Source organism: Pan troglodytes, chromosome 14, assembly GCF_028858775.2.
Source record: "Pan troglodytes isolate AG18354 chromosome 14, NHGRI_mPanTro3-v2.0_pri, whole genome shotgun sequence".
Classification (NCBI taxonomy): Eukaryota; Metazoa; Chordata; class Mammalia; order Primates; family Hominidae; genus Pan; species Pan troglodytes.
This window is the reverse complement of record NC_072412.2, coordinates 67,467,273-67,484,577: the sequence shown is the minus strand read 5'-3', so window position 1 is coordinate 67,484,577 and position 17,305 is coordinate 67,467,273.

The window sequence follows — 17,305 nt, the reverse complement described above, 5'->3', positions numbered from 1 at the left end:
GGACAAATGGATAAAGCAAATGATCAGCCTTAAAAAAGTAGATCTTGCCGTTTGCCATATCATGAATGCACCTGAAGGACATTAGGCTAAGTAAAGTAAGCCAGATACAGAAAGAAAAATATTGCATGATCTCACTTATCTGTGGAATATTTTTTTAAAGAGCCTAAAAACACTGATACAGAGTTTGAAACAGTGGTTACCACAAGTGGTGGGGGCAGAAAATAGGGAGATGTAGGTCAAAGGATACCAAACTGCAGATATGTAAGATAAACAAGACTAGAGATCTACTGTACAGCGTTAGAATTAAGGTTAATGAAATAGTATTTTATGAGGAATTTTTATTATATAAAGTATAGTTTAGCTGCTCTTCTCACAAAATAAGTAGCGTGAGTTGTTAGATATGTTAATCTACCTCTCTGTAGTAAACATTTTACTATGTATCCTATAACATCATATTGTAAAGCTCAAGTATAGCCAGTAAAAATTGATATTAAAAAAGTGACTAATATATAGAACAACAAAATATAATTTTGTTAAAAGCAAAATTAAAACGTAAAAGATAGTAACATCAAACATCTTTATAACTGAATTTGCTGCATAATGTTAATATAGTATATTCAAGTAGAAAATAGCATTCAGAATTTACAAAAATGAAGTCAGTTTGTAAATTGCAGCATAAATTCCACCATTTAAAAAAGTTTATATGTAATTAGAAGAATATAAAAACATAAATTTAAAACTCCATATAGTTACTATCAGGGATATTAAAAAATAATTCAAAATAGTACTCAACAACTCAGTTGATAACTTAGAGATAACTAAGATAAACTACTTCCCCACAGACATTTAGAAATACTTTGTCCCCCTAGGTAGAATTTGCGTGAACAGCTTATAAAACAAGACTGCTGAGTCAAAGTTAAAGGTGGGTATTTAAAAAGCCATATTGCTGATAGCCCTGAAAGGACAAATTGCTTTTGAAATGGAAAATCCTTGACCAGCCAAATGGGATTTTTCCCCTTTCTCTTTATGAGCGGGAAAAGAAAGAAAGAAGCCCTTTCACAACTAAACTATATATTGGTGCTGAGTGATGGATTTGTGGACTCCTAGTCATTTCTCAAAGTGAAACAGAATCAATCAGCTCTTTTGTTATGAGGAAAGATTTATAGACATTTGATTAACTTTAAGAGGCTTAGCTCAATCTGAGGGCCACAGATAGTCTTTGATTTGTTGAATGTAGGGCTTCTAATAGAATATGATAATTTATTCCTCATCAATAATTTCAGAAAACTACTTAATAGTTGTCTAACAGCCTATGTACTGTCCAAACAATACATGTGAAAATGATATAAGTTTACTAATAAGAAAATGTACTACATTTGTGAAAAGGATCATCAAATTCCTTGTAATGTTGGTCTTAGTTGGAGTCTTTTATGCTACAGTTATAGAAGTGTGTATGGGACAAAATATACCCAAGAATTGCTTACAAATTCTCCTTAAAAAAATAATGGGAGGCCGAGGCGGGCAGATCGTGAGGTCAGGAGATTGAGACCATCCTGGCTAACACGGTGAAACCCCGTCTCTACTAAAAATATGAAAAATTACCCGGGTGTGGTGGTGGGCACCTGTAGTCCCAGCTACTTGGGAAGCTGAGGCAGGAGAATGGCGTGAAGTTCTACCCGGGAGGCAGAAGTTGTAGTGAGCCAAGATCCTGCCACTGCACTCCAGCCTGGGCGACAGAGCGAGACTCCATCTCAAAAAAAAAAAAAAAAAAAAGAAAAGGAAAAGAAAAAGGTAGAATTATCAAAGTAAATATATAAAATAGCATTTTCTTAAATTATATTTAATAAAAGCTATGACAAAAGCATTAATTTCTATTTTATTAATTTTATCAATATGTCCTTGATATAGCCTCAGCGAGTAGGAAGGTGTTGAATCACAGTACAGCTTGAAAATCTTTTTCAGTGCTCAAACTGTTAACCATGTATTTAGCCTATGGAGAAATAGTTGTTTGGGATAACTTTCCCAAATAAAAAAGTAAATGAAAAAAAAATCCGAGCTAACATTTCCCACAATAATCTAGATTCCTAGATTCTGCTTGCTCTCCAGCTTATCCAGTATCTCCACTTAAAGAATAAATGTAAGGCTGCATATTTTAATTATCCCTCATCCTGCCCAGTGTCTATCAACTTCTGAGGTTTTAAGATGATTTCTGGTCCAAGTCATACTTCCGAACTATCACTAATAAACTGGGTAAATATTATCAACATATTTAAGCACTGTATTCCTCAGTGAATCTGAGGAATACAATGCTTGTGTTTTTCAAGAAAGTGAACTAAATTATCATAAAATTTCTCCCTGATATCTTTTTAATCTTATGTGAAGCGTTCCCTTTGCACTCAGGCAGACAAAAACTCACCTTCTTCTATGAACCCTTTCAACTTGGTACAAAGAGCCATTTGTGACTATTGTGCCATTATTATTAATAATATGTCTCTTCAGTAAATTATAGACAAAAAGCAGGACCATCTTCCCTTGAGCCACAGTTCCTGATAAACCATAGGCATCCTGAGGCTTTGCTCAATAAATATATGGTTGTCTTAGTCACTCTCACTCCCCGAATGTGGATATCTCTTATTTTACAAAGTGCATTTCAATAAAATAATTCAAAGAGTTAATATATATAACTATTCTGAAGACTAATTTTTATATTAATATTGCAAAATAAATCAAAAATCAAAAATGTGTATAAGAACAAATAAAAGTCTAACATGATCTGAAATGGAAAAATCTCTGCAACAATAAGGTACTGGAAAAAAGCCATGTTTGAACAAGTTTAAGAGAGCTAGTTTAGAGGAAGGGAAAAGAAACTTCCCATATTAGGAAAGGGCAAGAAAGAAAGAGTAAAGAGTCAAAAAACTGTGAAATAGGTTGCAAAATAGCCTCAGAGTGTTTTAAAATAATAACAGCAATTTTGAATCAGGTTTTGTATGAATGAGGAGCTAAGCTACTACCGAGTGAGAGGATAGGGTGATAATACTTTATTTTATATTCATGAGCAGAGGCCAGTAACATTATTTGTTTCGACAAGCAGGATGTAAGGTAATTAATAAGAAAAATGTAAAAATAGCCCATCTCTAGGACTCAGTTTCTTGACTATCACTAAGGTATTTCATTTCTGTGTTTAATGATACAATAGATGTTTTTACTCCCATATCTCCTAACATTATGTGGATAATTAACTGTCATAGAATTTGTTTGCCATATCTATATTACCTTCCTTGATATGGAGAATAGTTCCCAAGCAAAATGAGGATTTTTAAAAAAGAATAGTAGGAAAAACATGTACTAAATCCAAGTAATTTGTATCCATTATTTTAATTCCAAGACTAACAAGTAAAAACGATTATTATAGATTTTTGTTACTATTTGTGTTGATTTTCATTTTTATGAACTAAATATTTGAGCAGGATATTTTGAAATTATTTTTATAAACAGTAATATAAAGTAGATGAGAATTTACTACAGTTCGTGTACATTTCTTGTGAAACACCAAGATAACTTCTGTTTTAAAGTTTACATTGTAAACTTGTGTCAGCCAGTGAAGTCCGTTTTTAATGGTCATATGTTGTTGAAAACATTACAGATGAGAGGGATCTGTAAGAGAGATGTAGTGTTCAAAAAGAATTTTAATCATGAGAAAAAACACCTGCCCACCCCGTTCTCCATGATTATATTCTTAAGGCCAAATAGCTTTGGGCAATCACAGGGGTTGATGCTGTTTTTTTTGTTTTTGTTTTTTGTTTTTGTGTTTTGAGACGGTGTCTCCCTCTGTCCCCCAGGCCAGAGTGTAGTGGCAGGATCTCGGCTCACTGCAACCTCCACCTCCCAGATTCAAGCGATTCTTCTGCTCCAGCCTCCGGAGTAGCTGGGATTACAGGTGCACACCACCACACTTGGCTAAATTTTTATACTTTTTGGTAGAGATGAGTTTCACCATGTTGACCAGGCTGGTCTCAAACTCCTGACCTCAAGTGATCCACCTGCCTAAGCCTCCCAAAGTGCTGGGATTACAGGCAAGAGCACTGAGCCAGCCAAAATGCTATTGTCTATCTTTCATGGCCAGCTAATTGTAAAAGCATTCCTGATATCTTTACTTTCTCTGATAGAAAAAGTCTTCATTGTTATGTAAAATGTAAGTAGTTCTGCACTTGTTTGTGAATTATCGAATGAGTCCAGAACTCTGGTTTTTACATTGATAAAGTTTGTCCTTATGTAAATTTATAAGGAACTGTAAGTATTAAAATGAGAGCAATGAAGAATAAGTAATAAATAGTGGAATTTAAAATATTTTAATTTCTTTCCCTAAGTCTGGATATTTTCTGACACCTAAAAGTCATGCCGTCATTGGTGTTTTCTAAGATGCTGCTGGACAAATAATTGTTGAATTCTGTTAAATTACACTGGGGCCCCAAGAACAATAATTATAAGAGATAATGGCTTGTGGTACTGGAAGCATTTGAAGAGGTTATTAGAGAATCAGATTTCTATTTCGACTTAATCTTTAAGTATTTGGTAGTATGTGTTATATATTAATTAATCTGAACATTTATAGGGCATTATATGCATTTTTCCTATTCTAATATCTGCCTGAAATATATTTAATAAACTCTGAGAAACTGTAACTGAACCTCTAACATTTACTTATATACAGACTATCTGAAATGTTATATGACATACCATGTCAAAGGCAGAATTAATCCATTGCTGTTATATATTTCCCACTTGACATTTTTTCATGCTCCTAATCACAACTTTTACAGAGTTATTTGTTTAGACATCAATGACCTCTGCAACAATAATCTGAGCCATTTGAAATCATCTCCACTTGTAATTGTGTCATTATTCAAAGTATTTATTAATATAACTTATGGGATGTTTATTAATATAACATGGGATAACTTGCGTATTTTGACATAATTATAAACTTACTCATTTGCTTTATAATTCTCTCATCCTTTCTTTTCCCCTCCCTCTCTCCTTCCCCCTTCCCCTCTGTTTGAGTGTATATATAGACACACACACACACACACACACACACACACACACACATTCATTATCCCAGATATCTATTTATTTTTATTTTAGTTTACTTTCAGGGGTTCATGTGTAGGTAAATTGCATGTTACTGAGGTTTGGTTTACAGATTATTTCACCACCCAGGTAATAAACAAAATAACCCATTCATAGTTTTTCAATCCCTACCCTCCTACCTCCCTCCACCCTCAAGTAGCTCTGGTGTCTGTGGTGTCTGTTGTTCTCTTCTTTGTGTCCATATATACTCAATGTTTAGCTTCCATTTATAAGTGAGAACATGTGGTGTTTGGTTTTCTGTTTCTGTTTCTTTAGACACACACACATTTTTATGTGTGTGTGTTTTACATTTATCTAGAATTTATTAATATACATCCTGATCATCCTGATGAGCACTACAAATATGATATAAAAATACAAAATACGCTTCTGCCTATTCAAGCAACTCATTGGTACGACAAGGTCTGTAATGCATTTTGCTTTTTTTTTCAACTTTTATATTAGCTTGAGGGGGTACATGTGCAAGTTTGTTACCTTGGTATATTGCATGATGCTGAAGTTTGGGGTATGAATGTATGAAAAATCCCATCACCCAGGTACTGAGGATCATACCCAACAGTTAATTTTTCAACCCTTGTCTCCCTTCTCAACTCACCCTTCAAGTAGTCCCCACTGTCCATCGTTGCCATCTCTATGTTTGTGAATACCCAATGTTTAGCTCCCACTTATAAATGAGAACCTGCAGAACCTGCAGATTTTCTGTTTCTGAGTTATTTTAATTAGGATAATGACCTCCAGCTGTATCCGTGTTGTTGTAGAGAACATTTTCTCCTCCTTTTTAATAACTGTGTAGTATTGTATGGTGTATAAGTACCATATTTTTGTTATCCAATCTACCATTGATGGGCACCTAGATTTATTCCATGCCTTTGCTATTGTGAATAGCACTGCAGTGAACATATGAGTGCATGTGTCTTTTTGGTATAATGTATTTTCCTTTTGGCATATACTTAGTAATGAGATTGCTGGGTTGAATACTAGTTCTGTTTTTTAAGTTCTTTGATAAATGTCCAAACTTCTTTCTACGGTCGTGGAAATAATTTACATTCCTACCAGCAGTGTATAAAGCATTCACTTTTCTCCACAGCCTCACCAGTATCTGTTGTTTTTTGACCTTTTAGTACTAGCCATTCTGATATGGGGAAGATGATATCTCATTGTGGTTTTGATTAGAATTTCTCTAATGATTAGTGATGAAGAGCATTTTTTCATATATTTGTTGACTGTATGTCTTCTTTTGAAAAGCATCTGTTCATGTATTTTGACTACTTTTTAAAAGGGTTATTAAACTAGATCAGTGAGTTTTTTTAGCTAGCTGATCTGTTTAAGTGCCTTATAGATTCTGTTGATCCGTTTAAGTTCCTTATAGATTCTAGATATTAGACTTTTGTCAGATGCATAGTTTGTGAATAGTTTGGGAACGCATAGTTTTCTCCCATTCATTAAGTTGTCTGTTTACTCTGTTGATAATTTATTTTTCTGTGCAGAAATACTTTAGTTTAATTAGGTCCCACTTGGCAATTTTCTTTGCAAATGCAATAAGGACTTTAAATGAAATGATTTGGAGGTTTTGCAATACCAGAACAAGATGGCCAAGAGCCAATTTAGAGATAATGTGCATTTTTGATCTTTTAAGTTAAATTTCAGGCTGCACTTTTTTTTTCTTAGAAATATTACTTGTTATTCTGCCCATTCTCTTAGCTGTCTAGTTACTGATGTCCATCTTGGTCTCTGTCTTTACCAAAGGAAAAATAAGCATGCTACCATGTGAAAATTCAAAAAGTTGTTGATTTCTTACTTAAGGTATTCCAAATGCCATTGTTTTTACTATGAAGCATGTCATCTATATCAAGTTATATTCAAAACTGATGTTTAAATTATAAAAGAAATAAATTAAATATTTTATCTGTATAAAATGACAAGAAAAACTATTCATATCTTGGACTTTGCCTATATGCTTTCCATACCCTCTCTCTTCCTCTACCAAGAGTAATTTATCATACATACCCCATATATCCTAAATATTTTATTGTTTTAATCTTATATAATTATGCTGTATGAGATCTTCTGTCACATACTATTTTATGATCAGTTACATATTTGATTTTTTAAAAACTTTTTTCCAAGTGCAATTTTTTTTAACATTTTAATTTACAACCTAAATGGCACCAATTTCTCTGTGGCTTTACTTTGGTGACTTCTAGTTACATACCTCTCAAGAGTAAGAGCCTTATATTTGAACTGGTTGAATCAACCAATGTTAGCCAAATTTCCAAACCAGGGGCTTTAGAAAAACCTGAATATACCCTTTCTTTTATTTATGAAGAACATCACAAGTTCTAAATCTATACGTTTCAAATGTAGGCAATGTAAAACTAATATATAAATGGGAATAAAATATTTTATCAGAAATGACATTGTTGAAAGTTTTTAAATTAAAAAAAAAATCTCAGATTATCTGGCCTCTTCTGGCCAGAATGTTCCCACTTTAGAAACTTTTAAGAAATATTTCTGTTAGTTTTTGATTTCCCAAGAGGATTGGAAATGTACTAAAAGGAAAATGAATCAGAATAAATCAGCTCACTCGCAAGAAATACTCCTGGGTAATGATGAAAATATCCAACACATTATTTCGAAGTGACAAAACTCAGGAGGAACTGAAGAAATAACTCAAAAGTGATAGTTACTTTGACTCAGTTCCACATGGAATCTACATGCATACAACTCCCATCCTTTCCAGTGTATTTGTCTGGAAACAATCACTATTAAAATTATTTTGTACGTTACTTTACAGTATAAATTATTTTATGCATATAGTGTGTTATTATATGTACAGTTACAGCACCATGTATTTTGTGTATTACAGTGCTCAGAACAAGACAAGAAAAGAGATTTTCTTGGTGCATGAACAGAACACATTTTGTAAGACATTTTTATCTCCGAGAAATGGAGAAATTTCAATCCTGTGTCTATAGTCATTATTTGCTTATTCTCTCCTTTTTTAGTTCCAGTAGCTCCTGCAGTTTCCTTTTTTTTTTTCTTTTCCTAGTTTGCTAGCTCCTTCTCCTCTCCTTCTCCTCTCCTTCTTCCTCCCTTATCTAAGAATAGAGACCAGGTGTTCTACTTGACCTAGAACTGGTCTGCACAGCTTAACCCTTTGACTCTGGGTTGCAGTGGAAGCAGGAGTAAAGGGATCTAATCTCTTCAGTCAGGGGCTTCTGGCCTGAAGCCACAGATGGTTCCAGTTAACGTCTCCGTGTAGCAGCATCAGTCTTTCTACTGGCAATAATCCCTGTCTGCAGCCAGTGGTCTGACCTCACAGTGGTGGTGGCGGCAGCTCCATGCTATGACCTCTCTTCCAGGTCAGGCAGGCTGCTGTTGGGACCACATAGACACACAACTTCCACATCTGTATGCTGGGTTTCTAACCTTATATTTTTTAGATTAACCTATATTCATTCAATTTGCTGTCTTAAGTATAGTCCATGTTTATTTTCTTCTAATCTAATCTTAGGGTATTTAACATATAATATTCATATTTTAACCCTAGTTTTATCTCCATTGATATCTACAGTGTTTCAAGGAAACCTTTTGGAATTAAAAGATCATAACCAGGAAGATGCAGCACTGATGTCGCTGATGACTCAAAAGTGCACGTATTTATTCTTCTTTTGAAAAAAAAGTGAGAAACATCAGTGTTCCAGCATTGGTGCTAGTTTATCATTTGCCTATGGAAAAATTCTAGCCCTTTTTTGTAGTTTATATTCATTTTTATTATTAGTTGACATTTTAGAATTGTATACATTTATTTAAGGGATAAAATGTAATATTATGGTGTATGTATACAATGTAGAATTATTAAATCAAGCTAACTAAAATATCCATTACCTCAAATACTTACAATTTTTTGTGGTGAGAACCCTTAAAATGTACTATTTTGGCAATTTTGAAATAAACAATACATTTTTATTAACTATAGTCACCATGCTGCATTATAGATCTCAAAAAATGTATTCCTCCTGTCTAACTGAAACTTTGTCCCCTTTGACCAACATCTCCCCATTCTCCCTACCCTCCAGCTTCTGGTAACCACCATTCTATCCTCTGCTTCTGTGAATTTTATTGTTTTAGATTCTACAGGTGAGTGAAATCATACGGTATTTGTTTTTCTGTGCCTGGCATACTTCACTTCATGTGATGTCCTTCAAGTTAATCCATGTTGTCACAAGGGACAGAACTTCCTTTTGTAAAGCTGCGTAGTATTCCATTGTGTGTGTGTGTGTGTGTGTGTGTGTGTGTGTGTGTGTGTATACCTATATGGATAGGTACACTACATTTTCTTTATCCATACATTGGTGGACACTTAGGTTTATTTCATATCTTGGCTATTGTGAATAATGCTGCAATGAAGATGGGGGAGCACATATGTCTCTGACACACTGATTTTATTTCCTTTGGATATATACTCAGAAGTAGGATTCTTGGATCATGTAGTAGTTTTATTTGTCATTTCTTAAGTAACCTCCCTTCAGTTTTTCATAATAATTGTACTACTTTACATTTTTACCAAGAACATCTCTCAAAACTCACATAATTTTGTGGAAACTAAACAACTTCCTCCTGAACAAATTTTGGGTAAAAAACAAAATTTAGGCAGAAATTAAAAAAAAAAAAAACCTTTTGAAAGAAATAAAAACAGTAACAATATACTAAAAATACTAAAAATCTCTGGGATGCAGGTAAAGCAGTGTTAAGAGGAAAGTTTGTAGTGCTACAAGTCTATATCAAGAAAATGGATAGATCTCAAATTAACAATTTAACATTGCAGAGGAACTAGCAGAAGAAAAGAAGTAACTAAAATCAGTAGAACTGAACAAAGTTGAACTTTGTAATGCTGCGCATTTTTTATATACCTGTTGAGCATTTGTATGTCATCTTTGAAAAGCGTGTATTCAAGTCCTCGGCCTATTTCTACATTTTATATTTTTGTTTTTCATGGGCAGCTCCTATCAATATTTTACTATTTATTCTTCTCTTTTCTTCCATATTTTAAAATATTGTTTCTATTTTACTCATTGTTTAGCTTAACTATTTTTAATGCTTTCTGACTCAGAATAACAATTATTTAACCCTTCCTGTACTCTTTCTGACCTACTTAAACATACACATTTTCTCTTACCTCGTTTTCCCAATAGAGTCATGTCATAATTTTGAATAAATTAATAAATTATGTTATTATTGTTATTAAATTATATTCACAACGATGCAGTTTGTTATAAGTACTATCATTTGTCTAAAATAACTTTTTTGTTTTTCCTACTGTATAAGCGGTAGTCTCCATTTTTGTTTATGTCTCCATATACATTTGTCTGTTATTAAAGCATCTCCAAACTTTTCCCCAGAGGAGAAAGTTTACTCACACTCATAAAGTAATCTACCAATTATATCTGTATTCATTCTTGGAGCTATTCCTCCTTGAACACTCTATCCTGTTTCCCTGTAGAATCGATAGTAGCTAATATACACAGCTTTTCATCTGGGGCTTTCTTTTCACCATCATGCTGGGAGTGACAATTATTCCTCTTCTGTATGTGACATTGTGACTTGAATCCCATGTATTACGCTTTCTTAATTCAATTTCCACCTTTTTTCTAATTAAATGTTAATCAGTCATTTCTCAGTAAAAGTACAAGTAAAGTACAAGTGAAGTAAATTTTTGAAGAACTTACAAGTCTGACACGGTTTAGCTTTTTTTTCTTCCATTTTTATGCTTCATTAGGGTAGCTATAGCTTGGAATTCTTTCCCTGTAATTTTTCTTCTTGTTTTCTAGTACCTAATGTTTATGGTAAGAGATTTGATATTCTTATAATACTTGGTTCTTCATATGCTTAAAAACATTTTTGGGGGCGTTTACAATCTTATCTTGGCTCTCAGTGTTCCAGTGATTTACAATGACACTGAGTGTTGCTTTTATTGTTTTTATTTATTTTCTTGGGAATTGGCGATTTTTAAATCGGAGTACAACTTATTTCTTGGAAATTTCTTGAGTCAGTTCTGTAAGAACATATTACTCTCTTCTGTCCTATTCTCCTTTTCCAGGAAAACTTTACTTAAAATATTTGACTGAAATTTGGAATGAGTTTCTGCATTTTTGATGTTTTTCATCCACTCCCCTATTTTTAATTTCTTGATAGATTTGTTCTACATTTTATGAACATTCTGTAATTATATTTTACATTTATCATTGACAGTTTCTCTTCATCCTTCTATCATCATATTTTTTAACATATAAAAACTCTTCCTTGTTCTTTGAATGCTCCTTTCTAACACCTCATGTTTTTATTCCAAGTATAAAATAGAATAATCTGTTTTTCTGTAACTTGTTGACAATTTCAGTTACAGGTACTTGAAATTTGTTCGGCTTCCTGTATCTTCTCTGTCACCTCTGAATTCCTGCATTCTGTTTATTTATTTCAATCTGTCTTTGGTGTTACAGACTGCCCTCGAATGCCCCCTAATCTGCAGCTATTCACTTCCAAGAACAAGGCCCTGAGAAGCAGACTTGAGCTTTCTGTGCATGAGCAGGCCTGGCTCAATTGTGGCCCTCACTCTTGGGTGAACTGACTGCCTGGTTGCTGAGGAGACTCTGAGTTCTCTGTTTCTCTCTGCCCTCCTGTCAAATGGTTGTATGATTGGCACAAGTGTTTTAGAGCTAACTGGGAGAAAAAAAGGGAATGTTTGATTCAGATCTCCAAAAGAAGATGTTCATTTAATCTGCCTGTTTCAGTGTAGAACTCCTGCCCTCTGGTGTGAATGGTGTCCCCATGCCCATAGATTTGTATTTTCCGAGAATAAGCCAAAAGTTTTGTTGTTGTTCCTTTATGGGTAAAGGGACAATCACGTAGCTCCATAGCATGATATTTAGTGTTCTGTCTTGTTTACTAATTCCCACCTCTATCTGCATAATCTGTCTCAGAAGTGTTACTAATTCTAGTTTTCTATGATTTTGTCCTGCAAGCATCTTTGGCTTTGGGCTTCTCCATTTATTCATAAATGTTATCTTTTTGGGGGTATGCTAAATAAGCTATCACTAATTCTGCTGTCTTTCAAATTTGTTGGTATGGCTTTTCTTACTGTTCTCTTTGCTACTGAGGTTCTTTGCCCTTGTTTATGATTTTTATCATTATATTAGAGTTTCAGAGACAGCAGAAAGATCGCGTTTTGAAAAATAGAAGTAGGCCGGGCGCCATGGTTTACGTCTGTAATCCCAACACTTTGGGAGGCCGAGGCGGGTGGATCATCTGAGGTCAGGAGTTCAAGACAAGCCTGACCAACATGGTGAAACCCGGTCTGTACTAAAAATACAAGAAATTAGCCAGACGTGGTGGCAGGAGCCTGTAATCCTAGCTACTCGGGAGGCTGAGGCAGGAGAATTACTTGAATCCGGGAGGCAGAAGTTGCAGTGAGTCGAGATCGTGCCACTGTACTCCAGCCTGGGAAACAAAGCAAGACTCCATCTCAAAAAAAGAAAAAGAAATAGAAGTAAAACACTGGACTTCCCAAGGCAAGTCTTCATCGCCTTTACCACATATCCTCCTTCTGTTTTATAAAGCTGAGAAGAAAACTTTCAAGAACCCAAAGTTTTGCTTTAATTAGATGATCAAGATAGGAGGATAAGGGACAGGTACCTGGAGGAACAACACATTCTAGCTGTGTTGTCTCAGCAGCTTTAACACATCCTCCATAGGGTGCCCAGCCAAAGCATTTGTGAGACAGATTGTGAGCCAGGCTAACCAAGAAGGCTGCCACTCCTCATGAGTGCTGTTAATAGACTTTTCGATTTTCAGAGCAGTGTTATATTTATAAAATTAAAAATATAGAAAATATAGTACAGAGAGTCTCCATACATCTCTAACCCATTTTTTTCTCTTTTTAACATATTTTGTTAATATAGTGCATTTATTGAGATTAATGAGCCAATGTGAGCTGTTGTTGTTAACTAAAGTCCTTATTTAATTCAGATTTTCTTTGATTTTACCTGATGTCTTTGTTCTTATCCAGAATCCCATCCAAGACACTATATTATGTATAGTCATTATATCTCCTTAACTTCCTCTTGACTGTGGCAGTTTCTCAGAATTTCCTTGTTTCTGATGAACTTGATACTTTTGATTGGTCATGTTGTATGATAACCCACTGAAATTTGCTGATGTTTTTCACATCGTTAGACTGGAGTTATGGATTTTGAAGATGAAGATTACAGTAGTGAAGTGCATTTTAATCACATTAGCCCAAGGACACATATTATCAATGTGATTTACCACTGTTGGTATTGACCTTGATCATCTTAGCAGTTGTTGAGGTTCACCACTGTAAAGTTAATTATTTTTCTTTACAAACTACACTCTTTGAAAGGACATTAGTATGCACGGCTCATACTTAAGTAGTTGGGAGTCATGCTCCCCTTAAGGATGGAGTATCTATATAAGTTATTTGAAATGTTTCTGCATAAAAGAAATGTACATATCAACATAAACTCATGAATATTTATTTTAAACTTGGAGTGATAATCTAACAGTACTTTATTTGGTTAAATTATTCAAACATTACAGGCTGCTTTCTGTGCCATCTTGGATTTAACTGCATAAATAGTTCTTTTGTTGTTCTTTGTTTTATTCTGATTTGCTTTTGCATAACACATCCTCATTTTCTGGCATTGCAAGATGTTCCAGGTTTATCTTGCGTATGTCTTTCCCCAGCCTAGAATCATCCATTTCCTCAAGGAACCTTGGTTCCTATTGGAGATTTGCATTAATCCATCATTTAAAAATGATATCACAATAAAATACATATTTTATCAGAAAATGTTAAAACAAATTTATTGACTGTTAATTTTTAAGTACATAAGTCCTTGTAAAATTTAGTGTTCACAGTTGATAAAATTAACGTATCCTCCTTAAAGAATTTGATGGAAGGAGATAGGGCAAAACATCCATCACTAAATAACCTTATGTGAAAAAGGCAATACACAAATGTATATATACAGTACTATATTGCATAAAAAATTTTATATGTGTCTGCATGTTTTTACAAAATGCCTATGAAAGCATATACTCATGACTTGTAACAGTGGTTACTTCTGCAGAGAAAAAATGGTAGTTATGGGGAGAGGTGTTACGGCAAAAATTATTTTATTCTATATGCTTTTTTACAATCTTTTTCATGTACCTGTGTACCTATTGAAAATGAACTAATCAATTAAAATAAGACATACCTAGCAGTATTATTTTGTGAATATGATATTGACTAACCTATAATCACTACTGTACACATATTACTGGAGTTGAGCTATGGTTTGAGAAGTCTAAAGAGAAATATGACATACAGAATCACAAAAGTATAAAAGGAGAGAAATTTAAAAGTCTAAATACTTTGGATCTTATAGACCTAGTTGGTATCTTTGATGCTACTCTTCATAAATAATAAAATTCTCATTAATTTCATGCTTTGTTTTCATGTAGTTGAAGTAAGATGTAATTCTACTTTAAAATATTTGAAAAATATTTTGAGAAAAACGGTGGCGAAAATGTGCTCTCTTCAATAAACAGAGGAAGACAGACACTATATACATATTTCATTCTTGTGGACTACACTGATGAAGAATTCCTTTACTGAAATCGAAGAAGGGAATGGCTGTGAACAGATGAGCAATTATGAATGCCTAGGGTCAAAGAAAATATTATGTTTCTCAACTATCCCAATTAAAAATAGAATACCATCTTGAAGAACACTTTTCTAAGACCATCTTAATAGAATTCAGTTGAGAATGTGTACCACTGTACGCTGGCTGCTTAAAGAAATCCCTGTGATAATACTCAAACCGAGTAATAGATTTTTCATCTCATTTTGGTTTTTCTTTCTTTGATAGTCAGCTGCTAGTCACTATTGTAGTATTACCAAAGCTCTGCTCAATCATAAAATTGAGAAATTTTCAGCCATTGTGCAATGTTCCTGGGTGCCAAGTCTCCAATGAATTCTCTAAATTACTCCTGGCTTTCTGACACATTTATTTATTCAGACAAAAAACTCATTGTGGTCTTCTTGAAATTAAGAAAAAAAAACCATTATTAAGAACATTTTTCTAATTCACAAAAATAGATAAAATTATATTTATATCTTAGAAAATACTTCCAGCCCTATTGCATGTGTGAATTCATCTGTGACACAGAAAAAAAACAGAATATAAGAAGCATAAGCATATTTTTAGAAATGCAAATAAATCACACACTATATTAATTATTGAGCTTAAATTATCACAATTACCTTGTGCATATCAATTGTAAATTTTTAATTAGAAATATAAGACTTATAGAGAAAAGTACATCTAAAAAAAGTAAATCAAAACTATGTAGCTCAAAGAATTATCACAATTTAAATACATCCATGTACTCACCACTCAATTAAAAAATATATAATATTACTTAACACCAGAAGCCCCTTTCTTAAACCTCTCAATAACCATTATCTGTATTATCCTCAGTATTATCTGTTTTTGACCTTAATAAATAGAATAATAATATATGCACTCATAATTTCATTCAATATTATGTTTGTGAGACACATCAGTGTTTTTTATATAATTATACTTCATTCATATCTCATTATTTGATAGCAACTTCTGGTATGATTATATAAGAAGCTAATATTAATCTGTATAGCTGATGTATATTTTGGTTGATTTTATGTTTGGTCACTACAAAGAAAAAATATCCTGTAAATGTGATGTCATAATGATTTCCCAAGTGATTCTGTCAATTTACACTCCCCCTTCTATAACAGGTCCCTTTGCTCTATATCCTCAAACTTGATCGGTATTTTCTGTCTTTTTATTTTTGTGACATTGTGTGGTTTCTCTTTGCAAATTTATTTTCCATTTTCTTTATGATTGAGGCTGAGCAATGATTTGTCCACTGGCCACTGGGATATTATCTTTGCTGAAATGAATGTTCAAAACCCTTCTGCAATTACTTATTCTTTTTATTAGTTTTGTCTTTCCTGCATCACCAGCTTCCCTACTCAAGCACACAAAAATTTTATTTCACATTTATTTCTATAATGCTTGTAGAGTTAAACTGAAGATTTAAGCCTTTGCTCCATTTCAAGTTAATTTTATTTATTTATTTATTTATTTTTATTATACTTCAAGTTTTGGGATACATGTGCAGAACATGCAGGTTTGTTACACAGGTATACATGTGCATGGTGGTTTGCTTTACCCATCAACCCATCATCTACATTAGGTATTTCTTCTAGTGCTATCCCTCCCCTAGACCCCCACCCATTGACAGTCCCTGGTGTATGATGTTCCCCTCCCTGTGCTCATATGATTTTATTGTTCAACTCCCACTTATGAGTGAGAATATGCAGTGTTTGGTTTTCTGTTCCTGTGTTAGTTCGCTGAGAATGATGGTTTCCAGCTTCATCCATGTCCCTGCAAAGGACAAGAACTCATTCTTTTTTATGGCTGCATAGTATTCCATGGCGTATATGTGCTACATTTTCTTTATCCAGTCTATCATTGATGGACATTTGGGTTGGTTCCAAGCCTTTGCTATTGTGAATAGTGTCCATGTGTCTTTATAATAGAATGATTTATAATCCTTTTGAGTATATACCCAGTAATGGGATTGCTGGGTCAAATAGTAGTTTTAGTCCTAGATCTTTGAAGAATCGTCACACTGTCTTCCACAATGGTTGAACTAATTTACATTCCCACCAACAATGTAAAATTGTTCCTATTTCTCCACATCCTCTCCAACATCTGTTGTTTCCTGACTTTTAAATGATCACCATTGTAACTGGCGTGAGATTGTATATCATTGTCGATTTGATCTGCATTTCTCTAATGACCAGTGATGATTAACTTTTTTTTCATATGTTTTTGGCCACATAAATGTCTTCTTTTGAAAAGTGGCTATTCATATCCTTCACCCACATTTTGATGGGGTTGTTTGTTTTTTTCATGTAAATTTGTTTAAGTTCCTTGTAGATTCTGAATATTAGCCCTTTGTCAGATGGACAGATTGCAAAAATTTTCTCCCATTCTGTAGGTTGCCTGTTCACTCTAATTATAGCTTCTTTTGCTGTACAGGA